Here is a 7,690-nt window from a genome sequence, read left to right as displayed (position 1 = left end):
TGTGTGGGCTTTAACTCCGACCGTCCAGGTAGCAGCCCAGTGCTTAACCCACTGTGCCACCAAAGTTCCTTCTAACTCTCTGCCATGGAGTCAATGCAGACTCCCAGCGACCCTATAGGACCGGGTAGGGATGCCCCTGTGAGTGTCTGAGATTGTAACTCTTCAAAGGAGCAGAAAGCCCACTCTTTCTCCCACAGAGTAGCTGGAGATAGAGCTCAATGCATGACCACTTTGCCACTGGGAGACTCGACCATAGTTAAATATAAATAGAAGTACCACTTTGATAACTAAACATTGATGATAGAAGTAGGCAATGCAACAAATACCTACATGATACTTAGTAACGTACTACACAAAATAAGTACTAAAATGGTACTACTGCAGCAATAACAATAAACATTTTCAAAACTACTTATTCCTGTTTGTCTTGAACTTGATGACTCTGTGGTAGACACTCACTTGCTCAGTGACCTCTGAGAGTGCCGGGAAACTTCGTTCCTCTCAGCTTCTTCAATTATTTCTTTGTCACATGCAAACTTGAGTGTGTGGTCTTCAGTGTGTTCTCTTAAGCCAACTTAAAAGTAAGTACCGATTTCTGACATATTTCAGTTGAAAATAAATATCTTTTCAAAAATTCTAAAGGCCAGTAATTATATTGCAAACCTCACCTTCACCCTAAAAGGAATGTTAACGCAGGGAAGGGGTGCTCTGGTTGTATCTTCTTCTGGTATCCTGAAGTCAGGTGGTTCTTTTTCATTTGTTGGTGAACAATTCTTTGGAAATTGGCTTACTTGTCCAATCTTTACTAAGCTATACATACAGCCATGAGCAGAAATAAAACAGGCTGAGATAAAGCAAAAAAGTATCCTCATTAGTGCTTTTGGTTGAGCTTCAGGCTATTTACTAACGACAAGATCAGCACTTTATACCTACCAGGAGATCAGCAGACAAAACAGGAGGCTTTTGCTCCCCTAAAGTTTTAGCCTCTGAAACCTTCCCTGAGTCTCTAGGGGCAGTAATCAACTCAGTGGCACTGGTTTTGTTTATTTATTTATTTGATGGTTTTGATAGAAAGCAACACAGACTTATTTCATCTACTTTGTTTCTCCTTTCATGTGCCCCAAAGTATGAACACTGAAACTATGCCTTGCATATTAAATGACTTATCTTAGTCTGAAATAAATGAATGTCAGAAAAGAAATTTTCCACTGAACTAAACGTTCTGATTCATCCCACTGAAAGTTATAACTGATAAATGTTTTGAGGTTAACTGGACTGTCTAATATGTTCACACCTTAAAATATTCAAGTTGTAAAATTGTTGATTCTAGATGAGATATACTATCTTCTTAAACATATTCATAGAATTTATCTCAAGTACACATAGGTATTTCTAGTCAATTAGACAGCCTTTCATTACAAAAATTTATAAAGACAAAAATGACATCTTCAGTAACATACACAGTGATGAATAAGTGCAGTGCTCCCAGGATCACTTAACTCATCCTAAAAAGAGGCAGTGCATTTAGGGCTGTGAAGTTGACTTGCTTTGAAAATAAGCTTTATATATAACATTTTTGCATTTTGATAATTGTTTACTTTAAGAATTATCTTAACAAATATAAATGTCTTTAATCTTATTGGATTTATGAAGATACGTCTTTTTAGAAAATATTATTTGTTGTTTTGTATATTTAGTGATGTATTTCCACATAAAATTACATAACCTGAAATGGTCAGCTAAAAATATCTTTATTTCTTTTAAGTTGCTCCCCAATCCTTTACAGACTAACAGAAATATAAATAATAATTTAATAACTCCACAACGATGAACAGAAAACAGAGTGAGAAATCTTGCAACAAAAAAATCATTGTTTAAAAAAGTCAGTAAAAAATACTTTTCAAAATTAAGTTCTATAATATATCAATTATAAGTGTCCTTAAACACACTTACTGTCTCTAATTTATAAGTAAGCAGACGTGTCAAAGGTACACACACTGAAAGGAATCACCGTTGAAAGTAAAATGCCTCATATTTTTTGGCCTCCCGATGGCATGCAGATGCAGATGCATGAAACTCATATTGAATTGCAAAAAGATAATTGACATGTTTTGGATTTGACCACGAAAGAAAACGCTTTCTGTGGTATACTCTCAGAAGAATATGGGCCAGTGCTATCAAACTCTGTATATATCGACACATCTCATTGTATGAAGACCAGTTTGATTACAGAGTGGTCTTTGACTTTAACCTCTCACTAGTCGCCTTTTGGGCTGATGTTCTGCTTAGTGGAAGTGTTGACTGCTTTGCTATAAAGTTCACAGAGAACTGCTACTGAAAAGTGTTACCATCACTACTGGCCATGTGGTGAACTGGCACAGCCTCACAGAATATCCCATAATACACCAGCATATCACAGCATATCTCAAAAGTATGGTATACTGAGGAAGAGGAGAGGAAATATGACATTTATGCTTTTACATTTTATAGTGGCTTCAGGGACATCGGAGAGATTTTCTGGAATTAAGATTTTTTTTACATTACATAAATCAACCCCTTTGCTATCTCTCCTTTTAGTGAAATATAAAGCATCTCACAACCACACTGATTAGCCGACAAATACCTTCTGTTTCTACAGATGCTAAGTACTTATTGATTCAGTTTTACCTGGTAGTGGTCATTAAGGCCTGCAAAAAACATGGCCACAACACCATCAATCATTATCCTACTGAAACATTGATTAAGTACCTGTGGGTACATGAAGGCATTTGGTGCAAGCAAGGAAGGCAAATGATATACAAAATATGAACATTTGGAGGATGCGAGGTTGAAAGAAATAATATGATGCAGATATAGATTGAAGCTCCCCAGTGCTGTTAGAAAGCTGCTTTGCAGAATAATTGAAGACTACTGGGAGAAGTGGAAGTATGACCAGTACCTCAATGTGAACCATAGTTTGGCTTTTAATTTATCCAGACATGCTGTCAAACTGGCTGCATCAAAAAAATAGGTCTATCATCCATATTCAGTGGACTTGCACAAAATACATCAGAAGTATATATTTTTTATATGTTTTGTGCAGGTGTTCTAAATATTGAGCATAGATCTATATTTTTGTTGAGCGAAAATGAAACTTTGTGGACAAAGGTAATACAAAGGTATGGTATTTTCAATCATCTCATATTTATGGGAAACTGGACAATGATGAAGGAGAACTGCTAAAGAATGGATGCACTTGAATCGGGGTTCTGGCAAAGACTGTGGAAAGCAACATGGAGCGCCAGAACAAAGAAACATGCAACGGAAGAAGTGCTGTCAGAATGCTCCGCACAAGCAAGACAAGAATTCCCCTCGCGTGCTTTGGGAGTTGTCAAGAGAGACCATGCCGGGAAAGGGACACCGTTCTTGGTGAAGGATGGGTCAATCAGAAAGAGGAACGCCCATGATGAGATACATTCGCACAGCAGTTGCAACAATGGGCTCAACCAACGATCGTGGGGCTGGCACCGTCTTGCGTTCGGTTGCCAGAAGGTCCTCTGGGGTTAGAGACCACTCTGGAAACTCACAACAGCTTTAGTATTGATTGTGGGATTTTATAGTCTTTGTTTTATGAAATTCCATTTTTATTTTTAATTAGCTGGCACGTTTTACAGTGTAAAGGTGATGCATTTGTGGTTGTTATTTGCTTTGTGTTTTAATCTTTAAGAGGACTGTTTTTGTTTTTTTAAAAATGTTATGGCTTTCATCTCTTCATAAACAGGAAGAGAGTCCTACATGGACGACAGCCATTTATCAGTTAGAATAACTCAAGTAATCCGCCCGTCTCTATTAACTTTTTAAAAGGCTGTTAACATAACTTTCAAACAGGAAAAATAACAAAATACCTTACCAGCGCTATTCTTGACAGGTTTTCCCTTAACAACCTAAGCAAGGAAGAAAAACTGCATGCTTTAAAAGAATCTACAGCTTGGCCCTAATCTTCAAAAGAGCCAGAGAGTGCTCACCAGGGCAAGTATTTTTCTTCCCACTCTGCACTGTCATGGGCAAGTGCAAGACCACACACCTCAGAGCTGATTGAAGAATAACAAAGCAAACCACTTTCTTTGAGATTCAGACTCTGGCTTTAGGGTACAGCTCAGAACAGATGTGGCCATTGCTAAGCAGGAAGTTAAACAGATGCAATCCTCTATGACCACCAAGAAGACAACACCAATGCAGGGGAAAGAAAGCAAGAGGGGAAAAAAGGAGAGGGAGAGAGAGAGAGAAATGAATCTAAGGGCAGGCCGACATTCAAGCAACTGCACAGACACTGAACTCATAAACTAAATGAAGCATTCACAGGTTATGCAATTTCAATTTGAGTTTGGGGATGAGTGAAACACCTTGCGCTAAAGATGTAAGGAAATGTGCACACCAACTGAAAATGAAAGTCAAACCTCTACCAGCTACTGTGTTTACTGGTTTCAGAAATGAGTAAAAAATTGACCATCAATAACAAGCAGTTAAGTATACCATGGGAAGATTACAGAAAGGAAGAGTTCACATTTATTAAAAATCTCGAACTCAACTCACAATTAGAACAATGTAGTATCTTCAGGACTCCAGGACATATTATGAGGCCTTCCCTAAATTCAATACTCCCCTGCCTTATACATTCTTTAAAGACAAAAGGTTTAACAAATGTCTGTATTACACCAAGGTCTGTAGTAGGTTCTCAGTGGGCAAAAGGATAAAAATCTTGCATCTGAACTACAAATCTCATGGTCGTAGAAAAATTCCAAAACAAAACCAATAAGCAAATTCACTACCATTGAGTCTATTTTGACTCATAATCAATCGTCTCTATATGAGGGGGTACACCCCAAAAAGTGGGTTTGTTTTCCAAAGCTATGTATTTAATTAAAAAAAACTTTTTTAACAAAAAACTTAATCAACTTCAAAATATTCTTCATTAAACTTAATATATTTGTTAAATCTGCTATTCCATTCTTGAAATATTTTCAAATTCCTCAGTTTGGATGGCTGAAAGCACTTCCCTAATTTATTTTCTTCACATCGTATGCTTTGTCAAACTGCTGTCCTTGGGGAAAAACTGAATGTTGCTTATTGCCCAAAACTGGTGCACTGTGATCATTGCATAAGCAGGTGCGTTGTCATGGTGGGAAAACCAGTCCCCAGTCTGGACCAAATCAGGTCTTTTCTAGCCACACATTGTCATTGTTACACTATCTTTTCAGAATCTCTAAATAGAAAGCTTGATTAGTGGTCTGACCACGTGGAACGAATTCCAAATGCACTACCCCCCTCACATCAAATTCATTTTATTGGTGGGGGGGCATGCTATATCCGTACAGGAGAGGAAGACCTCCTCTTTCCCCTTGAGAACTTCGGTGGGTTAAAATAGCCGGCCTTGCAATTCAGAGCTCAACATGAAACCCACAAGGTCACCAGGAGCTTTGCAGGGTTAAAGAAACATATTTAAAATAAACCAGCAGTAGCAGAGGATAATTGTGATGGCAGGGACATTTTATTTATCCTCCAGAATGTTGTAGTAATTGCCAGATCTCTGAAGCAAGCCTGTTAGGAAAGCAGCAACAATAACAAAACATTCAAGTGAGGGAGTGGGGGAAATCCATGTCTGCTTTAAACTACACACACAACGAATGTAGCATTCAACGAGTCCGGAGCACTCTCTCTCCTGCTAAGAACTAATGCTGATCTTTTGAAAAACACAAAACTTACATTATCTTGAGACATCTCTCCTTGGGATTTCCTTCTTTGACTAGGGGATGTGACTGTAGAACCAGAGGAGCCAAGGAACGCTTTACTTGGTTAGGAAGCAACAGCTAAGACTCTTCTTTTACATGAAAGCTTGTGAGATCTTCTGACATTGTTTAAGAGGTAGCAAGACTAAGATATGAAGTTGTCTCCTTGCTGAATAACAGATACCAAGGTAGATTTTAAGGAACTAGTGAAAAGTTATTAATGGCAAGAGGCTGAAACAGTGGACTCAATTATAGCAATGATTGTGAGGATGGTAAAGGACAAGGCAGCGGTCTGTTTTGTTATGTACAGTGTCATTGTGAGTCCAAACTGATTCAACAGCCACTCACAGTCACAGGCCCAACAACAGGGAAGAGAGTGTGAGTCACCAGGATAATGAGTCAAGCCAAATAAGATCTAGAGCAGGGGTTCTCAACCTGTGGGCCAAGACCCCTTTGGGGGTCAAACGGCCCTTTTACAGGGGTTGCCTAAGATCATCGGAAAACACATAAATGTTTCACAATACATAATTACATATTGTTTTGTGATTATCACTTTGCTTTATATTCAATTTGTAATGATGAAAATACATCCTGCCTATCAGATATTTACATTATGATTCATAACAGTAGGAAAAATGACAGTTGTGAAGTAGCAACAAAAATAATTTCATGTTGGGGGATCACCACCACATGAGGAACTGTGTTAAAGGGCCGCGGCATGAGGAAGACAGAACCACTTCTCTAGAGGGTTATGCATTAGGCTGCTCAACACAAGGTCAACAGCTCCAAATCACCAACTATTCCCCAGGAGAAAGATGAGACTTTCTACTTCTCTGAAACCCATGGTCCAGCTGTGTGAGAGCAACCAAGAGACGAAGAGGAAGAGGAGCGGGAGAAAATCAGAGACCCAAACCCCAAATCATCCAGACCGGCAGCCAGAGTCCATGCTGATCCGCTAACGCTGAACCAGACTCAGATGAAACAGTACTTCAGACCATCCTTTGATTGTGTGAAGGTCTTTCTGGTCACAGCTTTGGAAGAGGCAGCCCTCTTCACCATTGTGGCAGAAAATCCCAGTCCGTGTTGCTCAGAGGAGAACCAAGGCTTGGCCTCCTTGTTCCAAAGCTGCCCAGCACCCCTGGGATGTCCTGGGTCCATCACTGAGTTTGTGGTGAGCGCACAAGTACAATTGGGCACGCCTTTGAGAAAACCAATAACAATAGTAGTCTGGACTTGTCCTTTTCTGGTAGGTAGGCCTTGTGCCAAGGGCAGGTTGACCAGGGGGCCCACAGGCTATGAACTCAACAGCTGATGCTGTGTGTGGAGCTGGGAGTGCTTCCTTTCCCACCCACCCCACTTGCCCTCCTTGTCCTGGTTCATGTCCATGCATTTCTTGATCTTAGAGAAGTTCAGAATTCACCTTTGTAGGTGCGTAGAGCTATTCCGCGGTGATTTCCATCCTCTGAAGAGCCACGGCTCTCCTTCTCCACAGCTCCCTGTTCTTTGTTGGCTCGCTTTTTTGTCATTAGCCCCAGATCAAATTCACTCAGCACCCTAACTTGAGCTTTGCAAGAGAGGCTTGAGTCTGAAAAGTCTAAGTAGAATTTAGCCGACAAAATCCAGAGAGCAGCAATTTCACTGCCAGCATTCTGTCGGTGAGAACATGTAGTTTCGGCATTTGGGGTTAGACCTGGGTTCCATCTGTTCCTCTCACGTGGTTGTTAATGCCCATAAATTATCATCAAATATCCTGCTGGGGACTGCTGGGTAGGGTCATCTTCTTTCTTTTTGCCCCTACAGAAGCATCAAAATAAACTTATAAAAAAAATGAAGAATCAGGAAAGTAAGTCAAAAAGTATTGTTACTAGTTCCCATTCACACATGAACAGGTTTATTTCGAACAAAACACCTGTGACCGTGTCTCT

The sequence above is a fragment of the Tenrec ecaudatus genome, chromosome 15 (assembly GCF_050624435.1).
Source record: "Tenrec ecaudatus isolate mTenEca1 chromosome 15, mTenEca1.hap1, whole genome shotgun sequence".
Classification (NCBI taxonomy): domain Eukaryota; kingdom Metazoa; phylum Chordata; class Mammalia; order Afrosoricida; family Tenrecidae; genus Tenrec; species Tenrec ecaudatus.
The sequence above is the reverse complement of the archived record's forward strand: the minus strand, read 5'-3'. Positions refer to the sequence as shown.